Source organism: Columba livia, chromosome 10, assembly GCF_036013475.1.
Source record: "Columba livia isolate bColLiv1 breed racing homer chromosome 10, bColLiv1.pat.W.v2, whole genome shotgun sequence".
NCBI lineage: Eukaryota > Metazoa > Chordata > Aves > Columbiformes > Columbidae > Columba > Columba livia.
This window is the reverse complement of record NC_088611.1, coordinates 19,816,945-19,839,314: the sequence shown is the minus strand read 5'-3', so window position 1 is coordinate 19,839,314 and position 22,370 is coordinate 19,816,945. Positions and strand designations below refer to the sequence as shown.

Below are 22,370 nucleotides of genomic sequence, written 5' to 3'. Positions count from 1 at the left end.
GGTGTTCGTTTGTGCAATCCAGATCTCCTCAGGTAGAGATGTGATCAGAATGACCTTTCCCATGAGCTTCAAGGGCTTCAATATTAAATGGGGAACAGCACAAGATCAATGTGTCTCATGGTTTTTCAAAGCCTTAATCTGAACTAGGAGAGACAGTAATAAGAAAAAGTCAGAATAATTTAATAAATGGTGGTTTGGTTTGTTTTGGTTTGTTTTTTTTTCTTCTAGAGAGGCTGCTCAGATGTGTTTGCATTGGTGAATAGGCTTAGTTTTGTTCAAGGCAGTAATTCAGCTTAATTTCAATTTCATTGTGGTTCCTGTTGGTGGGTACTGGTCAGAATATGCACGTGGTATCTCTGGGAAGAGGTTTAGGGCTCCTAATTTTGACCCCTGCCTGAATTACCTTATTCAGGAATCACTTTTCTCGTGTCATGTAGGAAGATCAATGTCTCAAATCAGGCATCTAATGGTAGGACGGGAGATTCATTCTCCCTCTCAGGTTTCCCCTCCACTCACCTGCTGCCAGGAGCTGCTCAGTGTGTGCGAGCAGTCTCTGGAGTTAGGACCACCTGGGGAAACGGTGTCTTGCAATCGGTGGCTGCTTAATAAATCCACTCATGTCGGAAGAGATTTGAGCTGAAGGTTTTCCAAGGGCAGCTGGGAATTCGCAACCATGAGCCGCGTTTGGCTCCCCAGACTTTTGAAAACACACACACACACATGGATGTGTTCTTCAGACTCTTTCATCTCAGCCTTTATACACCACTTCCAAGGTTTAATGCTCTAAATCATGACGAACACACTCGAACACCCTCACAATCTAAGCAGCTCCTGTCAAACTGGCACTTGCTCTCATAACACTGTGACACCTACACCGGCGTGCGCGTTGCTGCCAACCTTTCAGCGAGCCTTTAGCTTTTGTACTGGGACAAGGTGACTGACAATCCTTTGTGCCTCTTGATAATGGAGAAATGCGCCATTTAGAGAGATAAAAATTCACATCAGTGTCTCCCTAACAAACATGATCTGCTGTGTTTTCCCTTTCCTCCTCCCCCCCATTTTAAAAATATATCAAGCCAGCCAGCTGCAGTGGCTGAAGAAAGCAGCTAATTCCCCTAACAAGCCTCTTGCAGGGAGAAGTGTTGGGCAGCCCAGCTCTGAACATAGGACTAGAACTGTGTATAGGATTAGGGGCATATCTGGTGGCCCAGATTCCCCAAAGCCAATTAATGACTGTTACAAAAGGAGGATTTTAGTTCTGAGGTTAGAAATGTATCCTTGAGTCTGGGGGGTGCGGGGAAAGGCAAAAGAGAAAGAAAAGCTAGAAGAGCTCAGGACTCACAGGGAAAGTTCAAAGGGCTGGAAGTTTTTTGCAGTTGGAATTTAGAAGAGATCTGTGTGTTTCTGTACAACTCTCTTCCCGCTTCCAGCTTTGCTTTTCCTTATTGATCCCAGTTGTGATAAGATTTCCCTCTTGTATAGCTGAAGGAAAAATAGCTGAGAGTGAAGTCTTGTAGGAATGCTCCTGATCAAGTGTTTGGCTTGTCCTAGACAGACCACAAACCAGCACAGATGCCAAGAGCTGCTCAGTGCCGTTCCCTAGAGCCACAAGGCATCTTCAGAGCAGCCTCATAAACACAGTGTTGAGGGTCTGGACTGCTCAGCAGAGTGGTGAAACTTGACCAGTTTTCCCCAACCCCTTTTCTTCTTTTCCCATAGTAATCTGAAAGTTGATTTTCCAGAGAGCAGGAGGATTTGCTGGGGGTGCTCAGCATGACCATGCACCTGTGTTGTGGCACCGATGGGCTGTGATTGTGCCACAAGTATGGCTTCAGGATCATAGAATCATGGAATAGTTTGGGCTGAAGGGACCTTCAAAGCTCATCCAGTGCTACCCCTGCCATGAGCAGGGACATCTTCACCAGCTCAGGTTGCTCAGAGCCCCATCCAGCCTGGCCTGGGATGTCTCCAGGGATGTCCATGCAGGAGACCTGCACTGCTCCACCACCTCGTCCAGCTCCTGCTCCCTATGGTATCCCTGTCTCTGTTGACTAAGAGCTTTGGGATTGTCTGCGGTGAAGGCGTGCAAGCGATTATCACTGGAGCTAGGGCAGAAAGCAGAGGGCTTGTTTGTTTTTTTGGATCTGGGGCTGTTTGCTCAGCTGCATCTGTATCACTGCTAATTATTAAGACATTTATTACCATATTTTGTTTGTGTGCGCGGGTGCTTGTTTACCTTTTTCTGAAGCCTCCAGCTTTAGTTGCTCTTGAAGGAGGATGTTTGGATCCTCAGCAGGATCGCTGGTGATTCTCAGTGCTCCTGGCGAGGGGTAGGGGGGCAGGATATCTTTAGCAGTTCAGGACTTACCCATTTAATTTCTATGCCTTTCTTCCAAGAGCTGAGATTTTTCAAGTTGCCTGGCTGAGCGTGTGGCTATAAAATGAGACCCACTGAGCCTATGGGATGTCTGTTCTTCTCCTCATTTTTGATGTGTCCCTCACCCTATCTGTTTCAATCAGGGAGTCCTCTGTTCAAGGGGCTTCTCTCATCTCTGAATCCAGTTTGAAGTGCCGGAGCAGGGGGAGACAGCTGGTGCCGAGAGGCTCGCCGAGGGCCAGGGGAAGGCGTGGGATTGATGAAAGAGATTTGTTCATACAGACTGTTATGAAAAGTGGAGTTGAGGCTTTGCAGGTGCTGTGTGGGGATGGGGAGATCAGCTCCTGGCAGGGCTTACAGCTTGGATCAGGGCAGGTGCAGCTGGCAGTAGGTAAATAGAAGATATGTATTTGTGATATTAAAAAGGGGCTCCATATGTGGATAAAGCGGTGCAAGCTGCTCACCTCTGCCCCAACCCTGCTGCAGCTCACCATGGAAGCAGGAGCAGGGAAGGGTGTTTTTCTTTGTGGAGGGGGTGGTGCTTATGTACAGCTTTTGCTGGACCATTTCAGCGATGTCCTGGTGAGGAATGGGTGGCATTAAAATAATCTCCATGGCGACAATGATGGAGGGCACGGATGGAATGTTTAGGACAAAGGTGTGGGAGTCAGGAGTCCTGGTTTTTATTTCCAGGACTCGTGGTGTGACCTTGGGCAAATGGCTTGATGTCTGTAACTCGGCGTTTACCACCCCATCCCCATGTGAAGTGGTCAGAGACTGAGGATTAAAGGTATTTGCAGGCAGAGCAGGGAAGAAGCTCTTGAAACTCCCATTGACGCCTGGGGGCTGAGGATTGGAAGATGTGTGAGACAGGTTCTAGGGGACACTGATGAAGCTGAAGGTCCCCAGGGGAGGGAGGGCAGCCAGGAGCCTGGGGCTGGCATTGAGAAGGCTTTGCCCAAGGACAGTGGACCTTAGTATCTGTGCATGCAGCAAAGTACACCTGTGAGGTGAACAGAAGTGGCAAACACCCTGTGCTGATGGGGTAGGGAGAAGGTTTGAAATGCTCTTTATGTTTCTTGTAAACCCACCTCTGGTTCCTATGTAGGTCAACTGAACCTAAAGGACTCCTCTGTGTGCATGTGAGGGCCAGAGGTGCTTCAACAGAGGTGCCCTCAGCACACACAGTTGCCCCCTGTTCTGCTTCCTCCATTCCCTCTTTTTTCCCTTACCCACTAGTATCCACCCAGAGGAAGCCGTAAGTATCTCCTGCCTCTGTGGGATGTCTGTCCCTCACAAACTCAGGAGGCAGCAGGATGCTCAGCTCAGCCCATAGGCTCCTAGGAACCACAGCTCCCATTCCAGATCTGGGATGTCCTGCTGTCAGGCAGGACCGTGTTTAACTTAATGTTTAACTTCTCCCACTTTTTTCGCCTGATGCCTTTGCAGTGTCTTTCTCCTGATTTGAGTGGATCTAACTGGCTTGGCCTCTCCAGAACGCTCAGAGCCTTTGTGGCTGCGAGGCAACATTATGCAGGAGGGATGGGATAATTTCATGCATGTTTACATACATCTGCATTCCAAATCGGCTCCAATTTGTGCATTTGTCAAAACCAGCATGCTGGTATTTCTCAGAAATTTCACTAGCTCTTGCTTTCTCTTAACCTTTTCTGTGCAGAGCAGAGAAGGGCCCCTGTACCCCAGGCAAAGCGGATCTCACGTGCTGCAGCCCCCTGCCCGTCCCAGCAGCCGGAGGGATGCCCTCTGATAAACTTTCAGCTGGATGCAGAAAGACATTCTCTGGGCTCCCCCACTGTGGTTTCTAGGCTCCTGAAGCAAGGAAAGGGCTATGGCCACCCCTGCTTCATCGCTTACATGAGCATATGGATGATGGTGCTGGCTGGTCCCACTGTTTTTGCATCCTGCTCCATCTTGGTCATTTACAGCACAGCAACCAGGGGACTAAGCAAGCAGAAATTCGTTGAGTAGCAGCAAATAATTTTAGCTGATCTTCTTCAAGCAGGTGGTGTTTAGTGGCAGCTTACCTTGCCTTTCTTTGTTTTATTGATTTGAAGGTGCTGCAGATTTGTCGGGGTTAAAAGAAAAGCAAAAGATAGGCAACGTGGATAGACCTGGGGGATCTTGGAGCTGGTGCAAATGCCTTGTCTGAGTTCTCCACCTAAAGGCTTTGAGGGTCATGAAAAGAAACTTGATATACTGTTGTGTTCTTGACTCTGTTGGGGAACAATTCTGCAGTGAGGGAAGCTCCATGGGAAAGGAGTGGTGCAAAAAAATGATGTTCAGCCACATCCTGCAAGTACCTGTAAGTCTGAAGCATGTTGTGACCACACACCGTCTTTGAACTTAAAGGCAGTGTGTGGCCAGCCCAGGGCTGCTGAGCTGCATGTGGTTTGCTAACAGAACCCCTTGCACTTCCCAAGCCAGAGGTAAATCACCCAACAGGCTGGCAATGCTCAGCTGGGTGAGGAAGCAAGACCAGGGTGGTTGCAGAGACAGATTGATTGTGGAGCTGGGGCTGAGGGCTGGGACTCCTGGTGCCCCATCAAAGAGCTTCACCAAGACTTAAGGTGCCCTTGTGGGATTCTAGGGCATGGAGGTTGTCTTGGGATGCCTGGGCACTCTAAAATCGTGAGCATCCTCATTTGAAGTGTGGAGTTCAGTAAGGGAGCATGTGAGCCTAGTCAGGAATCATGAATGCTTTGGGGTAAGCTGTGCTCCAGTGGCACCATGAGTCTAATAAAGAGCTGGTCTGTCAGGAAAGGAGGTGGGAACAGGCCCAGCAAAGCAATGGGACTAGTCAGAGCTCTGCCCTCAGGAAAATGGCTTTTACCGGTCAAAACCAATCTGTCAGTACAGGGTGACCCTTCCTCATTGCAGGAGCTGAGTACTGGAGAGGTGCAAGGTGCAATATGCAGAGATGAGCTATCAGTTCTGATTTACGGGGGTGTAACCCTGAGAGTTAAAAAATAAAATAGCAGTTGGCCAGTTCACAGTAAATAGTGGTTTGGGAGGGATAAGAACTGCCTTTCCTTTCAGGCCAGGGAACACAGAAAAATAGATCTTCTGTTATCTCTTCCTCTAGCAACCAGACCCAAAATGACATACCTTCTCTGTGCCTCATTATGGGATTGCTCTGATTGTTGTGATGATTGCCTCAACCCATAAAAAATTTCAGAAAAATACCTTTATATTCATCAGCCCAGCCTAGTGCAAAAAAGCCAGGTGTCCCTCAGTCAGCCAGGTAAGCACCAGCTCTCCCAGTCTGCTGAGAGAGGAAGGTCACCTGTGGAACCAGCCCAGGGTTGGAGGATTTACTGCCAGTCACCCAAGAAGGCACAAGAATTAGGAGGAGAAAAATGGTGAGTGCAAAGAGTGCACAAACTGTGCAGATGATAGAAGCAGTCGTGTTCGGGTACTGCTCTCTAAAGGAGCCCTTTCTGGGAGGAAAGTTGCATTGGCAAATATGTGTTGGTATTTACCAAAGTCTTTCCTAGCTGCCTTCCAGTGACCCGTGTCATTCCTTCTTCAGTGTCGTGGTGTGTACCAGAGCCATCCTTTCATATGTCCAACCAGTAATTAATTAGGAGGGGATCAAGGCTGATAATGTCCTGTAATCCCTTCTCTGTCATACTTCTGTTCAGTAATCCTTTTAATGCCAGTAACCTGGGGGGGTGGTGGGGGCAGCGGAGGAAAGGAGCCTGGGCTGTGGTGTGGGGCTGGTGTTGGCAGAGTTGGGCTGTGTGATGCCAGAGCATCCCTCTGCCTCCCTCCAATGGCATCCCCACAGGAGGCATCCCGAACTGGGGGACAGCTCATGGGGTAGCATCGGAGGGGAGAATTTCTGTGTGGGGAGGACAGGGTTGGGAGGCAATGAAACAGTGAAGGGTCAGACAGCAGAATCCTTTGTTCTCCAAATGTTGACAGATTTTAGTTTCACCTCGAGGTTAAACCACAGCATTTCTCCTACCACAAAAAGACTTTTCACAGCAAGGTCTCTGCAATGACATTGACAATGACAATGATCCCTGGTTTGCCTCCACCTCTGTGTCGTATTTCCTGTGGTACCAGTGAGGACACTTGACCAGTGCTCCCCATCACTGTGTGACCTGGAGAGGGACAGCAGCATCCAAGGAGGTCTGATACCTGCAGTGATCCCAGTGTCAGCAGCACAGACAAGGTGGGGAAAGAAGTCTTGGGTGTGGGGGCAGGTGGGAGGACTTGGTGATGGGTAGAGTGCAGAGTTACTAGCAGATTTGTGTGCATAGGAGGGGAATGGTCAGAGATGATGGGTTTTGGGCAGAAGATGTTTAGGAAATGAGAAAACCGGTGTTTGAAGTGCCAATGACAGCTGTAATAAACCTACACTTCCATATGAATTAGCCAACATGAGTGCTGCTAAAACTGACCCTCTTCTCCTGCCAGGTCAGGAGGAAAACAGAGGGTGTTGCCAGCCTGAGCAACAAAGTGTTTGGGCGTTGAGAAAGCCCAAGTCTGCCAGCACCACATCAACCTCCAATTTACAGGAAAGTTTTTCACGTTCCACAGCCCAACATCCTCATCTCCCTCTGATTCAACCTCTTTAAATACTTTCTTCCCCGACAGCTGGAAGAGGAGATGTGAACCTGCCGATTACAGGGACTAAGTGGGTCTGAAGGGCCTTTTGTTTGATCAGAGCCGTGGTTATTACCCCTGACAGTCACAGGCAAGGAAGTCTCCAATGTGTGTTTGACTGAGTTAAGGTGCCTTTGATGCAAACTTCTCTTCATCCCATTTAAACTGCAGATCATTTCCATTCACAGTGAGGGGAAGCTAAATAATTCAGTGCCAGACAGCAGCATTGATGCAGCTGGAGAAATGGGATGGCTTTACCGAGCAGGCAGCGTGGCCTCGTCTGCTCGAGGGGAGGGAGTTTTGGGAGACTCAGGATCTCTCTGGGCTGGGTGGAGGTTTGACCCATGGTACCATGATTTGATGGAGCAGCTGGAAAAACACACATGATGCTTTACAGACTGAACGAGGGTCATTTGCTATCACGATCCCTAAATCCCTTCTCTCTGTGTGTTTAATAACACAGATGTCTATAAAGTAAATGCCAGCTGATTATCAGAAAACACATTTGATGAGCATGAACAACTTTGCAATAATCAAACACCATAGATAAACACTGGCTATATGATTTTGTAAGTTTGGAGGTTGGGTTTATAATCTACTGTGTGCCAAAATAATAAATACACATAGAGTAAACCCTTCTTCCTCCAGATCAAAGTGCAAATCCAAGGTGAGTCTCTGGAGCTGTTGATGTCCAGTGGCTCCTGTCTCACTCCTGTTGGGAACAGAGGTGGAAAACTGTTTTCTGGGCATCATGCATTGTGTTTGGAATGCCTGCTTGAGTGTCTCTAATTCTTCCCTCCTGTGGCTGTGAGGGGTCTTTAGCCAAGCCTACAGCTTTGCCACCAGCCCACAGGATGGCCAGGAATGCCAAGCACAGGAGCCTTTCTCCATCCTGCTCCTCACCTCGCAGCGACGGACTTCACAGTGTTTGGAGTCGAGTATGGGTATTTACTGACCCGCAAAAGCAAACTCAGGAAGCCTCTGGCAGGTTTGCAATTGTTCCTGGCTGAATGGACATCTGCTGGCCCAAATGGGGCCATTTTCTTCAAAACCATGACCCGTGGATCCCTTTCACCAAGATCCCTCTGTACACAGGTAGGAGCACACGAGCTTCAGCTCACCCGGTCTTTGTGCTAAACTGTGGCTCTGCCGCGGGTATTTCTTTTTTCTATGCATCATTTAAAATAGCACCGAGAGTTAAGCATCTGTTTTAAAATAGCTTTGTTAAAGAAAAAGAAAAGCTTACTCCCTGTGACAATCAAAGAAAGAAAGAATAACCTCCCTGCAGCACCCGCTAAGTTACAGGTGAAGGGGACTGTGTGAGGAATAAATGCGGTGCCTCGGCTTGACACTACCGACAGGGTCAAGCTTTCCCTGTGCCGTAATGAGGTCTTGTTAGGAAAGTGGGAGCTGTGAGTGATGCTCTTTTCTCTTGGATCTCTGCATTTCAAGCTACCTGCAGAAGGAGTGTGGCTGGGGTTGGGAAGGAAAAGAAAAATTGACTTGTTAGATATTTTTACCTTGGGCTTGGAAGTTCTGAGCAGCGGAGGAAGAGAAGATGGGGGCAGGGGAAGCAGGAGGCCAGGCAAGCTCTGCAAATAACGCTCATCTTCCCTCCTGTTCTTTTTGGTTGGTCCCTCCATAAGATGTTTTAGCTTCAGTTTCTGTGATGAGGAACCTGGGACATGAGTTGGCAAAAGCTTTGCTTTCCTGGCTGTAAGGCAGCTATACAGATTTGGGGGCTCTTGTGGCACCTAAGTGGATGGGGAGAGGGAAGGACTCCAAACTTTCAATCAAGCCCTGCCAGCTCTTTTCCATTCGAGAGGAACGAGGCTTCGCCTTGTTAAAGGCAAAAACGCGAGCGAGAACGGGCAGCGTGCCAAGAGCCATTTGAGAGGCAGGTGAGACTTTCTGAAGTAAGAAATATCCATTCCACTCTAAATTGAAGTGTGTTAAATAAAGATGCTGTTCAGCGCTAATAAGGCAGGCAGCGAGCTGGAGAGCACAGTTGGGGTTACGGCTCTCGGCCAGCACCGAGCCCCCGCATTTGGGTTTGGCCGCGGCTCTCGCTGCGTGCAGGGAAATGAGCTCCAGGCAGGTATTGCCCTAGTTCCTGAGGATGCACATCGGTCAGCAAAGACATGATTTGCTTGACTTAGCTTCTTTTTTGTTATTTTTTTCATTTGAGCCCTAGGGTGAGAGCAATGGGGGTTGCAGAGGTCAGGGCTGAGCCCTGCACAGAGGGATGGGACAGGTTTGGGGCCGGCGTGATGTGGGAAGCTGCAGTGATGGATGGTAGCATTCAGGCTTTCCACATAGGGATGGGGAAAGCTGGCATAGCACCTGCTTTTAGTAGGTTTTTCTCTCCCTACATGCCTTAACCCTCAACAGAGGCATTGCTCTCCTTTTTTAAACATTTGTCTGCTTTTCTAAAATGCTGGAACACAGAAGAACAGATGCAAATTAACACATAAATCCAGGATGGAGGGTGTCACCAAAGGGACAGGTATTGCATAGCAATTAAAGAGCATGAAACTCTCCGTGAGATGTTTGTTAGCATGCTCTAAATAGCCAGTTGCTGTTTCTTAAATATTCAGTAATTACCGTAACTGGACACAGTTTGGCTTGGAATTTAATAAGGCCTTACTGGAGAGTCCATTAGATCACCAGGAGGTCGGTGGGATAATTTAACAGTAGTGCCTGTCTCTCTGCTCATCGATTGCGCTCCAGAAGCCAGCACGGTGCTGTTTGGTCGATAGGGCATGAAGAGGGGGCACAAGGCACGACCTGGCCCCTGCTGACAAAGAGGCTGGTGGCTCTGGGGATGTTTGTCCCCTGCAGTGAGAGGGACTTTGTCCAGCACAGAGCCCTGTTCCCTGGAGCCCTCACTTGATTTTACAGGCGGAGAAGCAAGGTTCAGAGGTGGGGATGTGTGATTCCTGGGGGTCAGATAGCTCTGCCTGAGCTCTCAGGTGAACTCTGTGTTCTTTGCACCCTCTGCGCAGTACCCAGGGGAATGCACAGTGACCCTGCCGCTGGTTTACCTCCCTCATCCCCATATTCTGGGTCCTTGAGGTCTCTTGCCAAGCCCGCCTGCTGTCTTTGTATGCAGCAGCTTTTCGTATGAAGGGTGAGGGAACACACCCTGGATATTTATCTTATGACATAGTAGAGAAAGGCTCTTTGGGAAAAAAAAAATTAAAAAAATTCATCCTTGCTGGTGTGCCAGAAAACATTAACTGCTAAATATGTGTTTTCCTGAAATACAGGGCTTAGGAGCTCACCTATGAGGAGGGGGTGTTGCTGAGGCATTACTGCAGGTTGAGAGGGGCTGGTGCGGTAGGTGGCGGCTCTGCTGGGTGCTGTTGTGGGAAAAGGCCGGAGGACACCCAGAGAAGGGGGATCCCATTGTCCCTGATGCTCCTTTGTTAAGGTACTTCTGAACTTTGTCTTGGATTGCCTCCAGAATGTCCCTGGACACATTCTGAAGGTTAGCTCAGCCTAGGAGCCATGCCCAAAAATGCGCTCTCGAGCATCTCCAGGTGTTTTCCTGCTGGACCTCAGGGCACACAACTCACACCCATGCAAAAGGTATTCCTGTGGCTGCTGTGCAGTCCTTGCATTATCTGGGCTATTTTGGGTTTAAAAGTTTACCAGGCATCTTTGGCTGCTGCGTCTTGTGCAGAGCTTTGCGGTCAGGGGGTAAAAAATCACTGCAGAAGGACTGGCAGGTCTTCCTCTGCCAAAGGCTGGGCCCACTGCTTGTGCAGTCCTGGTTGCCGTTTTATCTGAGGGAGAACTGCTCTGCGCTCAGGCAGAAAGGAGGGAAATGCCTTTATCGCAGCTCAGAGCTGCCCAGCCAATGCACAGCACCAGGCAGGATAAGGTTGTAATGTCTAAGGGGTGGCTGCAGCGTCTCTTTATGCCTGGCAGTGATAAGTCCTGGTTTAAGATCATGACATGGTATCAGATTTGAGATTTCCATTTCCAAGCATTGCTGCTACAATTAGGGGGTTTTATGTTCCCTGCCTCTCATCCAGGTATGGAAGAAAAAACAAACCCCAAACCAACCAACCAAAAAAACAACAAAACCAAAACTGTGGGATATTTTTGCAGAAGTTTCTGCCCTCCAAAATGGAAAAACAGAGTTGGAGACTGAAACAACTTCAGCTGCTCGGTTCATTTTACTGTGTGCAAGCAAGGAACAAGTACTTGAGAAGAAATGCTCCTTTTGATTGCAAACCAACTTTCCAGGATAATTTATTTCTTTTTCCTCCCTCTCACAGGCAAGATTTCATCCTGCCCTCAAAACCACAGCCCTTTGGATCAGACAGGCGGGATGTCATGGGATTATTTTTGCTCAGGGAGGGAGGCTTGCTTCTCCAAGAATACCTCTGTCTTCCCACTGCTCAAGCTACACTCATCTGATCTTTCAGACACATAATCTAAGCGGCCCTGCATCACTGGAGCCCAATTTAATGCCAAGCCATGAATTGAAGGATCGGAAGTGCCCAGCCACAATGAAATCCTGTTCACACATTAGGGAGTCCTGGCTGAGCAGCCCTAGAAATTGAAACAAGGGGACTGGACTAAATCAATGCGATTCGCCCAAAGGGCAGAGCCACTACTGAGATGCACAAAACAGAGAAGGGCAGGATCTCCCGTTGCCATGCACCTAAGGAGCAGGATGAGCCATTCAAAAGTGCAGCCCGACCTTTTCTAGCCCAAAAGTCCTGAGTGCCAACTTCACTTCTTTTTAGCCTAGGGACAAGCTGTGGGAAGATAAGGGGAGGAAACAAAAAGTGAATAAAGGAAACAGAGAGTAATGATGGTCCTGGAAAGGGAATTGGCTTTTATACAAACCCTAGAGTGGAGCTGGACCAGCTGCACATCCCTTCCTCGGCGTGGAACCACGATATATTACTGCAACGTAGGTATTCTTGGGAAAGAGAGGGCTTTGTCTAGACTGGTGCTCTCCTGGAGGAGTGTGTACATATGGGACCTCATGGTGGAGAAAGAAGGGCATCAGGTTGAACATCTGTTGCAAGGGAATGTATTGTGCCACCCTTCTGCCTAGTGCTTTGTGGATGATCTCCCTCTCACAGGAGAAATTGGTGATGTGGAGCTCAATCATGTGCTCATTTCATGCTCTGTGTAGCAGCTCCAGAGCAGAGGGTGGCAGGGAGGAAGGGAGATCATGGTGCGGGGCACCAGCATTGTGCTCAGAACCCCAGAGTTTGCTCATGGGGCAAGACCCTACTTAGTGCAGGGGGAAAAGCAAGTTCCTGCACAGCTTGCAGTGTCTCCATAGGAACAAAAGCACCTTGCAAACATGGGCAATGCCTCTCTTCTTCAAGCAGGGCGGTTCATGCAAGAAGATGAAGAATGTTCAGATTGGATATTAAGACAAATTTATTAATGGAAAGGGTGGTGAAGCACTGGAACAGGCTGCCCAGGGCAGTGGTGGAGTCACCATCCCTGGAGGGGTTTAAAAGATGTGGAGATTAGGTTCTTAGGTATGTGGTTTAGTGCCAGAGTTAGGCTATGTTTGGACTCAATGATCTTGAGAACCTCTGCCAACATGATTCTATGATTCTATAATGCAGCTACAAGGAAATACCTCCTACCCCAGCGTGGGATGCTCTTCTACTGCTCAGCACAGCATCGCCTGCAGCTCTCCTCTGCTGCCAAACTACGACTGCAGTGTGGACCATGGCTGGACTGTCAGGTGTGTACAAGGTCTGAGATGCCCTAAGGCAGCAGAAAAGCTGATGGATGCTGCAGAAGCTGCAATGGGGCTTGGAAATCCAAGGCCTGTGGAAGACTCTGCATTCCCTGGGAATGCAGTGCTATTCCTGCTCTTAACCATGATCCTACTGATCCTAAGAGCCAAAGCTGGCTCTTTGATGAAGGAAGCACAAGGAGCTTACCAAACAAATTGTACATGCGTGCACATTCATACCCCCCACTTTGGAAAATGCTCTTCAAAGGAATCCTCAGCTGAATTTTTCCAACCCACAATACCCTTGGAAATTGCTCCTCTGCCTGAAGAGTTTGCAAACAATAATGTCTGGCCCTTGTTCAAAACATCAACCAGAGCTAGTAGGAGATGGTTCACCACAAGGCAGTCAGAAAGCAGACTATCACAATTCAGATGTGGCTTGATCAAATTCAAGGCAGTATAAGATGTGAAACAGATTACAGGCTGGATCACATAAGCCACAAACCACATTAAAAGTATAGGGACTACAATAGATATTCTGCTCTCACACTTAAACATGATCCTGAACGAAAGGATTTCCCGTGCCTCCAGCACTTCTTCCCCTAAAAAAGGATTTCTGTCTCCAGAAAATGCAATCCAGTTGCATGAAGCACCTCAGGTACTGTGAGCATCTTTGCATAACAATGTCATGTCAAACAAATTCCTGCCTGCTCCTTGTCTACCGCCTGATGTATTGTGCCCCAAAATGGTTTTGACTACCTGCCACCTCAGCAACACCCAAGGGCTATGAAATTACCAAATTGCAGAGGCAGCTGTGAAAATGAAAAGTAAAATGGGTTGGGAGAAGGAGGGGAAAAGCCAAGCGATCGGGTGCTGATGTGCTGGGAGGATGGAGGGAAGGACAAGGCCAGCTGGGGACAGGATTTGTCCTCCACTTCCCAGATGAGGGATGATGTCTCTCAAGTGCCATACAAATGAGCAATGGTGTGGAAGGGCTTTCTAATTATTAATGATGGTTAATCAGTTCATTAACGTTGATGGGCAGCACTTTGTAAGAGGGACGATTTGCTCTCCTCCAGTGAGTAGAGCCCTCCCTTGTCTGCAGCCTCATCGCTAGCTGTGGATGTGTGTGTGGAGGGGTAGAAAGAGGAATAAGAGGATATTTTGATACTCAACGCCTGATGCTGAGGCACCATTATGGTTCTGGCAGCACCCGCATCCCCATGGGTGCTGTGTCTGGTCCTTGGGAGATGGGGAATCAGCGCTCCCCAGCAGGTCTAGAGCAGATGTAATTAAAGCCTTCCCTGCCTGCCGCAGAGCATATGGGACATGTTAGCAGAGTAATTAAATTTTGTGAAGTGAGTCTTTGCTGGGAAGCTGGAGGGTGGGTGGGTGGGAGGCAGGGGGAGCAGTAGCGCTGCCACACGCCACCTCGGGCCCTCGCACCAAATTGCGCCTTGTGTGGCAAGCTGAGATAATAATTAAGTGCTGGCTGATTTGCATTATTTATTGAGTTTGTACATATGAAAAATAAAATACTGAGGGAGCTGGTCAGCTGGTACAGATGTTGCAGATGAAAAAAGAAGAAAAAGAAGAAAATTTGTGTGTGTGGGGGGAATGATGAGAAGGACTTCTGAGCAGAAAGGCAGATGTGGGGGACTGGGAACAGAAGTGGCAGAGAAGAAGGGAATGGGGAGAACAGAAAAGTCTAGTTCCTGCAGATGTGTAAAATACTTGTAGTGAACAGTAGATTTGCCAATTAGTGGAGTTGCAGGAGGATGGAAATTGCTCACGAATTGGAGTCATTTTTTCATTGAGACAACCACATCTCAAAAATACTCCTGAGCCAAAAAAAGAAGTTATTAGATTGGTGTGGTGGAAAGTTCATAAGGTTTCAGTGTTCTTTTCCCTTCACTTCTATTTAGAAGTTATAGACTGGAGACTCCCCATGAGTCATTACAGCTCCTGCATTTAGCATCAATTCTTCCAAAATATGGTCTTCCCCAAGAGGTTTGTTCATCTTTTGGAAACACTTCCCTTGTTAGTTTCTCTTGTCTCTGCTGTGTGCTTGGGAGGATGGAGCTGCAGATGTCACCAGGCTGCCGGTCATTGCCCTTCTGTGCCAAAAATGACGTGCAGCTGCCAGCACATGAAGGAAACGTGGATGGGAAGGATGTGATGGGGAGAACCAGCTGGGATGGGGTGATGTGGCACACGCGATGCCTTTCCTCTAAAGAGGCATGAGGTGGTGCTGCTTGAGGTGCCCACATCTGCAGAGCTCCTCGTTTCTCCTTTGCTCGGTTTGGATAGCAGAAACTTCATTTACAATTTGCTTTGCAACATCCCAGCCTGGCAGCCGCAGCAGAGAGAGTGAGGGAGGGTGAGGAAGAAATATGTAACTAGGTCAGTCTGCTCCACATTACAGCTTCATCCTTTACCCAGGGAGGAGTTGTGGTCTTTGCCCGCCTCTTGCTGTTCCCATTCAGTCACTTGATGGGGTTTCTTGCTACTTTGAGCTTGCAACCTTCAGATCAAGAATTTTTCTTCTTTTTTTTTTTTTTTCTTCCTTAACTTGGCTTCCATGTTCGACTCTGCTTCTTTCAACCTGTGTTCAGAGGTTCACAGTGGAAGAAACCTTTTGCTGTATTTAATTGTAAAAGTTCCTTCCCTATAAAAGTCTTGGCAAACGGGGCTGGCTCAGTGGTTAGTGCTTTGCTCTCCTCCTTGCAGGGGCAAAGTTCAGTTACTTAGCGTCTGGCTGCTTGTTCTTTTGTCCAAGAAGGAGTTTTTGATCACAGTAGGACTGGATGGTTTGGCTTATTCACAGCGGGGCTACAATGCTGATTGCCATTAGGTCTCTTGTTCAAATATGGTTGGATCGTTAGTGAAGTTTTAACCATTTTGTGGCCGGTGTATGAGGTGTTGATGGCTCAGCCTGTTTGCTGGTGGGTGGATGTGCCTATTCTGTAAATACATCCACCCAAGGAGCACCAGGTGATTTTTTCGTTCCCCTCTTTGCATCCCACCATGTTTCTGCTATTCGCCAAGATACGCGTGGAGTGGACATGGTCAAACCCACGCAGATGTCCTCAAAGGCAGTGGGATGCAGACAGGGAATGTGTGCATCCAGATGTGGAGAGCATCCTGTATCCCTTATCCCTCAGCACATTCCCCTCTGGGCAGACGAGCAGAGCTGTCCTACTGCAAACCTTTCCCACCTCCCTTATGTCAAGCCCTGCAACACCTCAGGTATCCCCCTCAGCTGCCCACCTTCCCTTCTTGGTGGAAATCCTCCCTGATGCCTTCCTGTGTTGTCCCCCTCTTCTTCTGCCCCTCTGGAGGGACAAAGTCACCCAGCGAGCTTCAGAGATACTGCTGGCTTGGTATCGTTAATACTATCAGTATGAAAGTAAACAGAGATGGCACATATGGGCCATTAGTAAGCGGCATGTTAATTATGGTGAGGTGCTGCATTACTCACTCTGGGCTAGATCCTGCCCTCTGGCAAGTGGCACTGTCACCGCGCTGTCCTCCCTGCGGAGGGGGGGCTGGAGATGGTGCCAGGCGTGGGAGCGCCGTGGGCAAAGCATGTCCTTATGTCACTTTGTATAAATACCTGTGCACGAAAGTGGGTTTTTTCCATGCAGACTGGGTTCTGAGAGAAAAAGGCAGTGAAAGTTGGGGTGAGGCACCAGGGATCATCTGGAAAAGGGGGCTCTGCTCCTCAAACGTTATTTTCTCTTGTTCTTAATGAATCTTGTGCAACCCCGGCTCAGACAGTATTTGCAAACCTCGGGGAGAAAAAAGATTTAAAACCAACAACAACAGAAGAGCATTAGCAGGAAATAATCTCATCAGCCCCAACTCTCCAGCAGCGCTGGAGACAGGAAAATGATGCCTTTTTATTAGCCTTATTGTCTTTAATTAAAGCATTCAGCAGAACCCTCTGATAATGGACTGCAAGTGAGGTCGGCAGCATTTGTAATAACACAATACAGGGTTCAATTAAGTTGTACTTTGGTAGCTTTTCATCTCCAGTTTAAACAAGCTAGTGATATATACAGAATGATTACCTTTTCAGGCTGGGGGAGAGGGGGGGCAACAGGGGCTTGGGAAGACAAATCACTTGTTGCTGTATAATTAATGCTATAAAAACAGTCAATTTCCCTACAGCATTTTCCTGTGTTCAGCCAGTTTGTGGGGTACCCCATCACCCCCACCTCGACTGACTGCATGTAATTTGGCTCCTATACTGCAGCCATTAGGTCTGGTGTTCTATATCACATTTTCCTGTTGTTATGGGTAACCACTGCAGGTTTCCTAAACCTGAACCTTTAAAAAAATATATATTCTTGATGGTTGAACTCCAAATAAACAAGAGGATCAGAGACAGTAGAAGAAAAGATCAGAGGTCCAGGTATAACCATTTGAGTTGAAAGACTGCGGATGATTGGCAAGCAGCTGATATTTGCTGCTCCTTCTTTCCCCTGCTCTTTTGAATTATTGGTCATAAAACACTCTGCAGTTGCACTCTTGCTGTGTCAGAGAGAGAGAGAGAAGCCAAGAAAAGATCCACATGGCTAACACTTAACTTTATCTTCACCGTTAAGTAATGCTAAATTAGAATGAAATCGCGCTGGTAATACAGGTGACAGCTATATGAAGGCCAAATGAATTCCCTATGATCAGTGCCATTAAAAGGAGCACGTTGGCAGAATTCATGATGATGGGACACTTACTGTGCGTATAACTCATGTGCGCACAGGAAGCTCAGGGTGAGTCTGGCTGGTGTTTTATGTCAGGCTTTAAAAAAAAAATAAATAAAAATGTGGCTTTAAAAGCTTCTGTTCAGGTTCTCATCTCTCCAGCCCTGATGTAAATTTGCGATAACTTAATTGCACTGCTAAACCGCTGTGGGGGAGAGGAAGAGACGCGAATGGAAAACAAGGACTTTACTGAGGCTTCTGGTCAGAGACGCTGAGCCCATCCATCTCTCACATTGATGTTAAAATAAAAACAGGGAGATTCAGGCTAAACATGAAGAGGAAATTTTTGCCCCTGAGGGTGGTGAGAGCCTGGCCCAGGTTGGCCAGAGAGGTGGTGGATGAACCATCCCTGGAGACATCCCAGGCCAGGCTGGACGGGGCTCTGAGCAACCTGAGCTGGTGAAGATGTCCCTGCTCATGGCAGGGGGGGCACTGGGGGAGCTGGGAAGGTCCCTTCAACCCAAACTAATCTGTGATTCTATTACAAACTCAGTAGTTTTTCGACAGCAGTCTGTGTCTACACCGCTTTAGCACGTGGTTTTTGCTCTCCAGGATGCTGTGGCCTGCAGGGATGGTGTTAATCTCTCCATGTTTATTAGGCAAGAAGGTGCTACGGGGAAGGTAAAACCCAGGTCCCCTTCCCCTGTGATGACTGTCATTCTGTGATACCCCATGCTGGCACACTTTGTCACGCAAGGGCTCTACCCTGTGTGTATGAGCAAAAATTGCAGTTTGAGATAATTACCTTCTGCCTCCTTACAGCCCGGTTGTACCTGGATACAGTTTGTGTGTTTTTACTGTCTCTCATGTAGTGCAGCTATGCGCTGTTAAACAGCTGTTCTGCTCCACCCTAGAAAAATAGCTTCAATAAAGTGCATTTGCCATACAGGTCATATATTGGTTAATTCATCCTTTTGGGAGAACTTCCAGACAGGAAATGTGGAGACAGAGGAAATTGTCCCAGCAGAGCACAACAACTGTTAAATTAAATCCAACCCTGGCTCCCACTACCTGCCATTGTTACTGAAATAAAAAGAGAAAGCAAAGGGCTGAGCTTCGTCCGGGCTGTGTCACCGCCGCTGCCGAGTGCTCCATCTCGTGGGGGACCTGTCAATGCTTTTTTTCCTGGAGAAGGTGAGTCAAGTTTCATACGGTTGCTTCTGTGATTCAATAGCCAGTGAGGTTTTTCTTGCTTTGTTTGGCTAAAATAGTAGGGCAGTGCCATACGTATGTCATACTCTGGTCAAGGTGTGAGGGGTGGTAGAGGGGTGACCATAGGTAGGGCTGATGTGCCCAGCTCCCTTCATTCCTGATTTTAAAGTTCATTTGAAATGGAAAACACATTGGAGCCACCTATAAGCTGAATTGACCTCTGGTAGATTTTGCAGTTTGAGGAGGTACAAATGGGACTGATTCTGCCTGTCTCCCTGGGATCACATACTCCACCAGACCTGTTTGGGCTTGTGGATATAATTGTGTATGGTCATGGCAGGAGTCGCTTCTGCGCAGACCCCGTCTGTTGTGTGCTCCACATGGCTTTGCTATTATTGCACCCTGACTGCTGCTGAGACAATTTCTTGCCTATTAAAATGCAGTTACAGCCTGGAAAGCGATAGGGTAAGAATGGCTTATCAGTGCTCCATAGCTATTTGCTCTAATCAGCCGTACCAAAGGCCTGAGAATGCTCCCACAGAAGCCAATAAGACTTTCTACCATTGACTTCAAAGGCAGCAGAGAGCAATTTAGCTGCTGCCACCAGACAAAGCAGGTTAGGATACAGCTGGTACTTCCACAGCTAACTTGGCTCTGAAACCCTGACAATCTAAATGTATTTTTGCTATACGGGATGTTTAAAAATAGACAAGACAAAGTAGTGGGGAAAACAGATTGCTGGGAATATTCCTTCCCTGGTAGGAGAAATGGGCTAGCTGAACCTAGCAGGGCTTTTCCATCTCCAGTGTGTATGAGTCTATGATTTTTGTCAGCAAACTAAGCACTTCTGAGCCGGAGGCAGCACAGAAAGCCGCTAAAAGCAATTTAGAGGTGCTGTTATCATAATTTTTCAATCCAAGAGGAACTTCTGGGTTTGCATATATTGTAGGGCTATGGCAGATTCCCCTGAATCCAGTGAGATACAGTGCCTAAGTGGAGACAATTCCATGGACATGAACCATAAGTCACAATAATGCGCATGTCTTGATAGGGTTGTCCTCTCAGCTGCCTCATGGGAGGGGGATATTGAGTGCACAATGTCACAGAAGATCAAAGAGGCACCAAGAGCTAACAAATCACCAATAACAGGTTACTTTGCTTGCCCACATATAAACAGGCCAATGATATTTAGTGAATCAATGTCTCAATACTTCAAATTATCCTCAGAACAGCTACTTCGAAGGCATGCAAGACAAGGTGGTGTGTTCTGTTTTGTTTTGTTTTTTCTTTTCACTTTTGCCTTGAGTGACATTGAGGACGTAGTTCAGGAAAAATAACTTCCTACGCACAAGTAATCATAGTCTAGCTATGTTTGTCACCCTCACAGACCGCATCAAAACTTGGTCAGGAACCCTGATCTCTGGAAAAGAAGATAAAAAACATTGAAGAGTAATAAATGAGACTCTAAGTCAAACCCCTCAGACTACATCTAAAGACAGTTTACTCATCTATATTCCCAGAGGAAAGCAGGAGGGCTGCATAAATGGTAGAAGGAAGGGAGTTATAAACTGAATAAATAACCTTTGCAAAAAGGGGATCCAGCCCAGGAAAGCCATGAGGAAGGAGCACAGACCTTGGCAGGGCTGGCACAGATGCAGGAGTTCTCTGCGCTCCTTGCAATGTGGGATTAGGCAAGAGAATACCCTGGCTGAAAATTTGACACACCCCGTAGTTTTCGTGGGCAGTTGCAGAAGAACCCCTGGCTGCCGACGCCGACTCCCGCGGTCCAGGCTGGGGGCTCATCCTTGTGGAAGAAAGACCGGGACACCCACCTCAGCTCCTCAAAACGCTTGACTGGGGCATCGAAGTGGACTCAATACAAACCTGAGCGTTTCACTAGCCAAGTTTTCCACTCGGGAGGAGAAGCTACGGCTGTATTGACCTTAATGTGAAATTAAAGTAATTTAAGCAGGTAAGAGCCAGACAGCTGGGTGCAACCATGCGATGGAGGTGTTTGTCTCTATTTGCAGACAAGCTGTGTATGTGTTTCCGTTTTGCTAAACTTTTGCTGTTTGTTTATTTAGTTAATAAGAGACAGCTATCTGCCTCGTACAGCCATGCAAACAGCAGAGCAGAGAGCCTGAAGAAGGGCTTTTGTTGAACACTTGTTGGCCTTACGGCACTGGTTGTGTTTCACCTGCTGCGGGAGGTAAAGAGCTGCAGGGAAGACACTTGCCTCTAACAAAGCTTTTCCTCTAGTGGGGCATGTCTTGTCTCACTCCATCAGTCTGGGTACAGGACCAATGTGTTCAAATCCCTGGGTTGGGGTTCTGTCAGTAACAAGAGACTGGGCACTGTGTCACCAGCTTCCCGTATCTCACATTCAGCTTGGGGTTGCCAAAATGCTGGTGTGGCCGTCCCTCAGGACAAAGTCACCAGACCTCTCTGTCTGTGCTGGTGCTTTAGAGAAAGCCAGGAGAAAGCATGCAGTGGGGACAGCTGCTGCAAAACCTCTCCTTCATCCATCTCTTCAGGAGGATTAAAGTTGCATTTCAGGAAAACGCTCTGTCACTGTCTTGTCTTCTGCTTCTGCACCCAGCAATCCTTTCTGAATTTTTTAAGTGTTAGTCTTCCTACTTCTTCTTTTATCAGTCAGGTTTAGGTGTCCTAGATACTACTCAGGAGTAAAACCTATAGCTGCTGCCTCCCTGAGTTACTAATCTTCCTCTTTTGTGGCAAAGATGTTCATCGTTAGCAACACTTATGGTGCAAGCATTTACTAAAGACAAGATGGGGGATGGTTTTAAAATAAAGGAGGGGAGATTCAAGCTAAACATGAGGAAGAAATTGTTGGCCCTGAGGGTGGTGAGAGCCTGGCCCAGGTTGGCCAGAGAGGTGGTGGATGAACCATCCCTGGAGACATCCCAGGCCAGGCTGGACGGGGCTCTGAGCAACCTGAGCTGGTGAAGATGTCCCTGCTCATGGCAGGGGGGGCACTGGATGAGCTTTGAAAGTCCCTTCCCACCCAAACTATTCCATGATTCTGTGACTGAGGTGCATGAACTCACTCTAGGGGCCATCGGTGAGGCAAGAGCTTCTGACCTCTGGCTTGGATGGTAAATGAAAGAACAAAGAGGGGGAATCTTTTTGGGAACTTTCCCAAAATAAACAGGGGAGGCAACAGTGGGCCCTGACCCAGAGACCGCTGGAGGCAGAATGTCTCCCAGAAAATACTGTCTGTATTTTCAGACTGGGTCCCAGTTGTCTAGAGAATACATTAGGGACTTCAGCCCCGCCGTGCTGGCTGCTTTGCCAACACAGAACAAGAAAGAACGTGCACAAACACACACAGCACTTGCACATATACACAGTAAATTAGATGCTTTTGGATCTTACGTTTAGCTGTCTATTATGAATTCACAGGTCCTCTTGGAGCACTAAGGAACAAATGCCACCTAGTTGATCCTGCACTTCTCTGCTAATTAGGAGGTTTTTAGGACAGACAATCTGAGGTGTTAACAATTAACTCAATTATGGACGAAGAGCAAAGCTGTTATTTGCTTTGTCATAGCAATTTAAAGCCAAATAAACAAATACTAGTGTCTTTTCACTCTTTCCCCTGCACTTTAGCACAGCTGTGCAGTAAAATAATAATTATTTCATTGTCTACTTCCCAAAAGTCTACATTTAAAGCAGATTGTAAAAAATCTCCACATGGTTT

The 22,370-nt window shown here is 47.7% G+C and overlaps 1 long non-coding RNA gene across 14 annotated transcripts in view; it reads left to right on the top strand.

Annotated features, from left to right (window-relative positions):
• Positions 1 to 22,370, top strand: part of LOC110362649 (uncharacterized) — a 68,142-nt gene that overhangs the window by 4,717 nt on the left and 41,055 nt on the right. For 8 of the 14 annotated variants that reach the window (XR_010475162.1, XR_010475158.1, XR_010475160.1 and 5 more), the window contains 2 exons: positions 11,296 to 18,631; positions 20,037 to 20,621. This is a non-coding gene — a long non-coding RNA (uncharacterized LOC110362649). The remainder of the gene's footprint in view (positions 1 to 11,295; positions 18,632 to 20,036; positions 20,622 to 22,370) is intronic. The other 6 variants (XR_010475154.1, XR_010475161.1, XR_010475153.1 and 3 more) reach the window with 5 other exon arrangements.